Source organism: Carya illinoinensis, chromosome 15, assembly GCF_018687715.1.
Source record: "Carya illinoinensis cultivar Pawnee chromosome 15, C.illinoinensisPawnee_v1, whole genome shotgun sequence".
Lineage (NCBI taxonomy): Eukaryota > Viridiplantae > Streptophyta > Magnoliopsida > Fagales > Juglandaceae > Carya > Carya illinoinensis.
Genome location: NC_056766.1, coordinates 33,622,646 through 33,632,024, shown reverse-complemented (window position 1 = coordinate 33,632,024; position 9,379 = coordinate 33,622,646).

Below are 9,379 nucleotides of genomic sequence, written 5' to 3'. Positions count from 1 at the left end.
AAAATTCCGTCCCAGTTAGCTTTCCTTTCACGGCAAAGCAAAGTCTAAGTACAAGCTTGGAGAGTGAATGTGATGAAAATCTTGTCAATAATAATAAAATAATTTATAAATAATATTAAAGTAGTTTAAATTAATATTTTATAAAATTTTAAAAAAATAAGATAAAAATTTAAATAAAAAATATTATAAAATTAAAATATTAGTAGAATATAATTTTTTAATATTATTTTTATTTAGAGATTTAAAAATGTTGAATGGTTGTTTATTTTTTATTTAAAATCTGAAAAAATTATAATAATTTGTTTAAAAAGATTGTAAAGATTAGTCTAAAAATATTTGTATATGAATAATATTTGAAAATGAGATGTGATGATATGAAATAAGATGAGAATTTTGATATGAATTTTTTTTTTAAACAAGCGGAGTCTCGTTTGGCTGCGCAATTCATATGAAATAAGATAAGATATTTTGTTAAAAGTTGAATAAAATATTAAATAAAATATTATTATAATATTATTTTGATTTAAAATTTTAAAAAATTGAATTATTTATTATATTTTTTTATAAAAATTTAAAAAAATTATAATAATATTTGATTTTATGTAACCAAATCAAGCAAGTTATGTCACGTATTTTTATTTGGGTTCAAAAGAATTTTTCTTGTGTAAAGACTTTTTTGCTCCTATTTTTGTATGATTATCTTTTTCTTTCTTTACTTATTTGATGAGAACAAAGAAAACGAGAGATGATGATTCAACCCGCAATATGTTGTTAAAGTCATTGTAATGATACAATCCATGCGTGGAGTTTGATTTGTCAAATGATACTTTGATATTTAACTTAGCTTTTGTCGACACTTTTTATAATTTTATTTTTAAATATTATTTAAATATAAAATATTTAAAAAAAAAATCATATAATTATTATCTAATCATTACAAATTTTATAAATTTTCAAATTTTCAAATTTAATAAAAATAATATTAAAAAATAATTTTTTAACTTTATAATATCTGTAATCAAATTTTTCTCTCACTTTGTTCAAAATATAATAAAACATTTTAATTCAAATTATTTTAATACTATTTACTAATATATTAAGATATTCTAAGAATCCAAATCGCCAATCAAGTTATGAAAACAAAATTTGGTGATTTTAGAATGAAAAGTTCTACATGAAAGTTGTTATGGACGTGTTTCACATATAACCAAAGAGTTGAGTGACTTGGAGGTTTTTGGACATGCCTGCGATATTTAAGTCAGTATCACAATGAAAAACTATACTTTCTATACCAATGAATCAAATAACTTTCACGTATCTAGGTTGTTTATGTATTTAGAGCTCGCGAAACTTTTGTTATTGTGTGATAGCAGGCTTATCAACTATTTGAAATTCAAATCCTGGGATGGAAAACTTATCTATACTCAAAAAACTGGATAACTTTCCTTACTCGAAAGATTTTTAGACAGTTATTCTCTCAATAGTCAGGATGAACTGTGATATGAGAATGGATCAAGTCCTTAGAAAATCTTAGGTCTATGGCTCAACTTGTAACCTAAGACCACTGATCAGCCCAATAGTCCTCGTAGTGGCATTGATTCCCTTCCAAAAGTCTTACATTATACACCATCACTTAATGAATAAGTAATTTGTCATTTTTATCATTTTATCTTAATGTTTAAATATGTTTGTTTAAATAAAATAATAAAAATAATAAATTACTTATTAATTAAGAGAAAATATATAGACTTGTTTATAACATTATTTTTTAGAATTGACGCGTGTTCATTCCACTTAGGATTTAGGAAGTTTATACAGCACGTGCTTTTACGTTCCACCGAAAAGATGTGTGCGGGGTCACGTTTTTGCATAACACGCAACATGATTAATCTCGATCAAGAGTTAAAAAAACACCACATAAATTGAACGAGGAAGTCCGGGGACACAGCAATGACCAATGGTACTCAACCACGTATGACTATCCCCCCATTTTTCCTTGTCCGTAGGTTTTTATTATGGTTGAGTGGCACGTTACAAGTGGCCTTCGTGGAGCTGGAGTTAACAGTCTGTCAGGAGATAAGTGGTGTGGAAGTACAAAGAAACTAGGAAGCCTGGCAACAAAGGGAGAAAGGGGTTGTCAACTTGTCAACAGTTGGACGTTACCATTTCCCAAACCGGCTAGCAGTTTACATACGGGTGACACCTGTTAATTTGTAGTAATACAATTTGGTTTTTTACCAAAAATACAAAAAAGAAAGTAAATATTCTTTTGCGTGTGAATGTGTATAAATATGAGCGTACCTACAGCCCACATGCTCGGTTGGGGAATAAAAAAAGATTTTTTTATATATAAATATTAATTTACATATTAATATTAATTTTTTTATATTTAAAATTTAAATTAATATTATTTTTAATAAAATTTATTTTTTAATCAATCACAATAAATTAGTACACATATTAGTACATAATTATGCTTGTAACTAGATTTTTTCATAAAAAAATAAAAATTCTATATCTAATCATTTTTAAGTTTTTTTTTTATTTATTTTATTGATATAATTAGTTGCATATTGAAAAAAATTAATACAGTCAATCACATCAGTAGAGTGCATAAAAAATATACAAAAATGACTATGTAACATTACTCATACAAAAATCTCAATCTTGTTTAGAAATTAATCATAAAAGAAATGTTATTGACACAATATTTTTAAACGCAATAAAATAATATAATTTATATGATATGTTAGATGTATTTTAAAAATAACTTTACAAATTGACGTAATATATTAAATTGCATTAATTTATTTTTATAAAATTTATTTATTTATCTAATTAGAATGGATGCATGGCTTTAAAAGAACAGTGGCAATTTGGCATCCTCTCTTAGGGAGAAATATTTATATAAGGGAGATATATCATAGAATTCTAAAAAGAGAAACCAATTAACTTTTAAATTAAGTGAAATTATGATAATACTTCATGTACTTTTTTTATTTGTTGCGATTAAGATTTTATTTATTTATTTATTTATTTTTCCAAAATTAAGGAGATATGATCATGTTTTGAAAGTGAAAAAGTCTATAATTTTGGAGATATTTTAAAGCAAATTTCAAATATGTTATGTAAAATATATATATATATATATATATATATATAATAGTGAAAAAGGTTTAAAAAAATATTGAAAAAATGTTTGAAAATCAAGATTTCTGTTTAATTTTCAATCAAAGCCAGGATTGTTGACATGGCAATTTTATTTTTTTATTTTTTAAAGAAAGAAAAAAACTTAAAATTAGGAAAAATGTCCTTCACGACTTCTATCTCACGGCTCCTTCACCGTGCATGTTTCCCCATCAGAAGGGGAATGTCTCCTTCATGCATGCATGCAGTGAAAATGTTCCTTTCCCTTCGACGTACCACGTGGTCGCATAGTATAGTTTTGTTTTGTTTGTTTTTTTTTTTTTTTAATTTAATTTTCATTCGTAATTTTCATTTTTTATATGTAATTACATGTGTACCATGTGGTTACATTAGTATATATTTTTTACTTTTATTACATATAGTCACTTTTACGTATTTTTTATATATTTTACTGATTTGATTGGTCAAAATAATTATTTTATTTTAAAAAAATAAAACAATCAATCATCTTAATAGTATGTGTAAAGAGTTTGTACACAAAATTTTGGAAAGAGAAAGATGGTTGGGACAAAGGTCTCATTTCTTTTAAAATTGGGTCAAGCTTAATTTGGTGGGGAGAAGAGGATGTTTCCCCTTAAGCCTGATGCGTTTGAATCGAGGACTTTCTCGGTAGGGCATCAATGGATCCTCACCCCCGCCCATTTCATCATCATCATCATCATCATCATTTTATTATTATTATTATTATTATTATTATTATTTTATTTTATTTTGTTTGTTTTAATTTGGAAAACTTTTAAATTTCTCCTTTTCTAATACTTTTCTTTCATTTCATGAAATGTATATTCTCAATTTTGCGTTTGTTGTTAAAAGATTATTTATTTATTTATTTCTAGATTTAAATGGTATTTGTAATGTTTTTAAAATTTTCTAATAAACTGGCTATTGTGGAGGTATAGGTGTTGTGTGTAAGCTTTTGATTGGTTTTAAAATAGAAAAAGAGATGGAGAAGAAAAAAATGAGGAAGGGAGACTTTGAGGGCTACATTTTTTTCAATTGTCAATTGTATTTTTTCAAAAAAAGAAGGTTGTTTTATTCCTCAATTCATTTAGAGCAAGGAAAGAATGCAAGGAGGACAATTCACCATGTCAACCATTGCATCGGTTATAAAAAGAGCAGATTTAGGTAACTTATGAGCAACTGCATTAGCTTCTCTTCTTACATGATTTGTGGACCATATTTGAAAACAATGCAAGTTAGATGATCATCCCTGAGCTGGACAGGTTCTCCTCCTCCAGCTTAGAGATTGCTTGAATAACTTGCAGTGAGTCACCCTCCAATATTATATTCTTAAGACCCAGTTCCAAACCAAACAATGTAGCTTGAAGAGCACCATTTGCTTCTGCCAGTAGGGTATTAGGTAAAAAAAGATCTTTTCATCCTCATAATTGCTACAACTTTGCCTTCCCAGTTCCTGACTGTAATACCAATACCAATGTTGCCTTGGTTCTTATCTATGGCAATGTCTCAATTAATCTTGAAAGAATTGAGGGAGGAAGCTCCCACTTTTGAACTAAGTGACTAGAAGGAGCAGGATTGCTGGACCTTTTAGTCTTACTTTCCTTCAACTGCTGTAAAGGTTCGATAGATTGATGAAGAACTTCATTTGGATGTTTGAACTCACATTGAAAAACAAAAACATTCCCTCTCTGCCAAATTCTTCTAGCTACCACTGCTACCTCCTCCAGCACTTCTTTCTCAAAGTCAGCACATATTCCTACAAACAGCTCTAAAAAAAACTTGTTTGGATTTGTTTGGAATATTGGCATATATCAAACATCTTGTAAAGCAGGACAAGACCACAAAGCATGAACCACTAATTCTTTCCTCTCACAACAAATGGGACAATTTGGTTTTTCCAACACCTTCCTCTCAAACAAGTTTTGATTAGTGAGCAAACCATCCTGATAAGCTCTCTACAAAAATACTCTTATCTGCTGTGGATATGTTCATCTTCCATATGTCAGACCAGACTGTGCTTCAAAACATGGGACATGGAGATTGATCTTTAGCCTGGTCTTGCAGTTCTTTATGAAAATGGTAGGTACTTCTCACAATGAAGTGACCATTTGAAGTACCTTTCCACATTAATTTATCAAGTCTATTCAAGCAGCTTATAGGAATCTTCATAATAATCTCAGCTTATAGGACATGGGACATGATGTCTCCAATGATTAGTTCCCAAACTCTAGCATATTTATTCAATCTTGTCACTGCACTCTGAATTTTAAGGGAAGTGGGTTTTGGAATCCACCTGTCCTTTCAAATATGGACTTCCTTTTCATTTCCTATTTTCCACATAGGACCCGTCTCTAATAATGACTGAGCTACAAATATACTTCTTGAGATAAAGAAGGCCTGCTGCCAAGTTTAGGTTGAAACAAGTCAACCTTTGGGAAGTATTTTAGCTTTAAAACTTGAGAAGCTATCGAGTAACGGGCTTGAATTAATCTCCAACCTTCCTTGGAAGTTAAAACTTTCCAACCTCGCTTGCCTTGCCTTGTCAATTATACATGAGCACATGACATCTGTTCCTATTTATATATGAATGAGGCTAGAGAAATAATGGAAATATACTACTAATTAATTTACGCGATAAATTAAATACGGTATAGAAGAAGCCATATTACCATATATATTATAATATTATAAATATATTCTAAATATAGTAATATTTTAACAATAACAAATTTGCACTATATCTACACTCCCAAATGATTAGAGAAGGATCTCAATCATTTTTCCTTTTCTTTTTTGCATTTAAAAATGCATTAAAGTAAATTAGAAATATAAAAGGAGGGGATGGAATGCCGGGGTGGAACCATACACAATCCACATTTTATAATTTGATTTGTAATATTTAAATTTTAAAATTTATCTTTTAAATTAAATTATATCACGTGGATGATATATATATATATATATATATTTTTGATATCCTTGGATGTCCGGGCCAGCTTATGCGTACCTCGACTAATCCCACTGAAGTTAACGGCCAGGTAAACCTTCAGTGGTCTTGAGAAGACTCGAACTATAACCATTAGAGAGCAAACCTAAAACCTGATCAATTGAACTACTCCTTAGGGTTACGTAGATGATATATGGTATAAATACCTTCAAATATAATTATTCAAGATAAAAATATGATTTTTAATGTAATATTCCAACGATCGAATTAATCAATTGTTTGCGGTTGGAGGCCAGAACCAGTAAGAAAATCATTTTGATCGTCTTTTTAGCACGTTTTGTTTGAGATTTCCATTTTCCCTACTTCCATTATTTCATATTCTATTTTAGGAAAGTATTCACCGATTACTGTACTAACGCGTGGAACTCACGTGCCAATAAAGATAGCACATGGCTCAAAGTCAAATGGCTATGGGTTGAGTTCATTTGGTAAATTGATAATGAGAAATTTCACTCGTCATCTTTACATTATATATTAATATATAATTTATTATTTTTGTTCTTCTATTTAAATATATATATGATGTGTATTTAAATATAAAAATAAAAATAACAAATCACATGTTGGTATGTGGTTTAATGGATGATAAGTAGTTATGATACATATAGTCACTTCTGCGTATTCAATATACAACACTGAAGTGATTGATAAAAGTAGTTATTTTATATTAAAAAAAATAATACAACTAATCACATTAGTAGAATACATAAAAAATACGTAAAATTAATTGCACGTAGAATTTTTTTTTTTTTAATTGATGCTTGAGAAGTGTTGTGTTGCAATGCGTCTATATCTTGGAGGTTTCTAAAAAGTAATGATAAAATAATTAATAGTAATAACGTATGTTGAGAATATTTTGCCACCCAAACTCGCCCTAAGGCATGGAATATATAGAGATTTTTCTGAAATACCGGAAAGGAAAACAACATAATAGATAATATACATACCATAAGCAAGGGAAGGGATTAGAAGATGGAGGGAGATATATATATATATATACTAGTAGTTGGGCAACGTCCAAGGGACGTTCGTCCAGTGTATAGAAATATTATTTTTATTAAGGAAAAAATTTTGAATAATAATGTAATATTTTTAGAAAAAAAATATATAAATTCTAACATCAAATAGTAAGATAGACTTAAATCAGTTTTAAAGCATTTAGAATTTATAAAAAAAAAAAAAAAAATCTTGAAACAAACATGTGTAGCACAGGAGATAAACTGTTAACAGTAAAGGAACGTGCATAACACATTTTCTTAATTTAATAAAGCGATTATTTTTAAAAAGTAACATAATTTTTATAAAGAAATAAAATACTAAGGTTTTTATAAGATATTATTATTTGATTTTAATGTTTCATAATGAATTTAAATTGATAAATAAATAATATTTTATTAGGATAATTGTATTCGTAAATGTAGTTGGTAAATATATTTAAACTTAATTATTTTACATTTCTCTTTGTTTATATAAGGAATGAATAAAAATTTTAAATCACATAAATAAATTGATATATAAATTATAATTTATATAAAAGATCATATATATATATATAATAGAATATAGAATATATATTTATATAATTTATATAGATATATATAATAGAATATATATATATATATATATATATATATATATATATAGATATCTAATATACCTCATAAATAAATGATCATCAATGCATAGGTTACAGGATCATGCATGCTGCATGAATTTTAATAATTATGAATTTATTCATAAGTGATTGGGGAGAAAGATTAAAAAATTAAGAACTTTTAAGAAGAGAGAGTCACTTTAATTTATCCATGTAACTAACGGCGTTAATTTTAACGGTAAAACAACAAAAACCGTTAAACCAATAAAATTCCGTTAGATAGCCACTTTATATATATAAAGATATATATATTATATTTAGAGGGAAATGGACAGTGGGGTTCACGATCAATTTTCCTTGATTATAGTCAAGTTGCTTAAAAGAAGGTCCTTTTGGCAAGTAAACTAGATATTATCAGATATTTTCTTTTTAAATATTATTTAAATGTAAAATATTTTTTAATTTCAATTATTTAATTTTTTCATCTAATCATTACGTAAGTCTTATTATTTTTTAAGTAAAATAAGAAAAAATACAATTTTTTCAAATTTTAAAATAAAATTAATATTTAAATAAATTTTTAACTTTATAATATTTTTATTCAAATTTTTCTCTATATTTTTTCAAAATTTAATAAAACATCTTAACTTAAGTTATTTTTTCTATTATTTACAGATATATTGAAATATTTTAAGTATCGATACATGACCTAAATCTACCACACACAGGTCTTTATTCAACGTACAAAAGTTGTGGGCTAGGAATTTTATTTTCTTAGCAGTCTTTGAATTTAAAGCATGAAAACTCCACCACTCAATTGGGCTTTTATTTAAAAGGACAAAAAGGGATGGAATTTCCGCAAAATTCCTAACCTAAACTGTTCACTGTACACGAAAATATGAAGAGGGCCGTTACATATTTTTCAGATACTGAATTGGACAAAATACATTAAGAAGTTTGCCTCTCAAACAACAACTTTCAATTCAGAACGCATGTTGGCCTAAATATGGAAGCCCCAAAAAACTTGTATATTTGGTGTTGTTACCAATGAATTCATACATACAAAATCTAATAAGTTAGGTATTAATGAGTTTTGCACACCAGTCACCGAGCTCGGTATCCTGCAGCACAAGGGTACCCCGGGGTTGATGAAACACTTTTGATGTCTAAGTTAAGTTGTTGATCCTTAGAGAGAATTTTTTGTATGAGAGAACATAAGTCGTATTCTAATATGAGATTTGGTTTTTATACCTCATGCTGAGATGTTTCCCATATCCCGTATCAGATGCACCATTCTTCTGTACCAGGTACCATACCGTTACCATTAATGTGGCATGATTCTCTCGGATCATGTCCTAAGTGATAGATTGGTGAGTGTAGCCACCTTCCGTGCGTTATGTCAGAGACAGAGATCTAGCCAGGATCTCTATTTACATTATGTATCTAATTTCTTAATGCAGCGTGACTACTATTACGTGTGTTGGGCCATGACAGTGAGAATGTCGTCCCATATTTTCATGTCAACTCCCTACCGGCATTGCCCTTGGGCCTCTTGGGACAAGTTAGGCCCAACCCAGTGGGGGGCGTAAACATCCCTTCCATTAAGATTA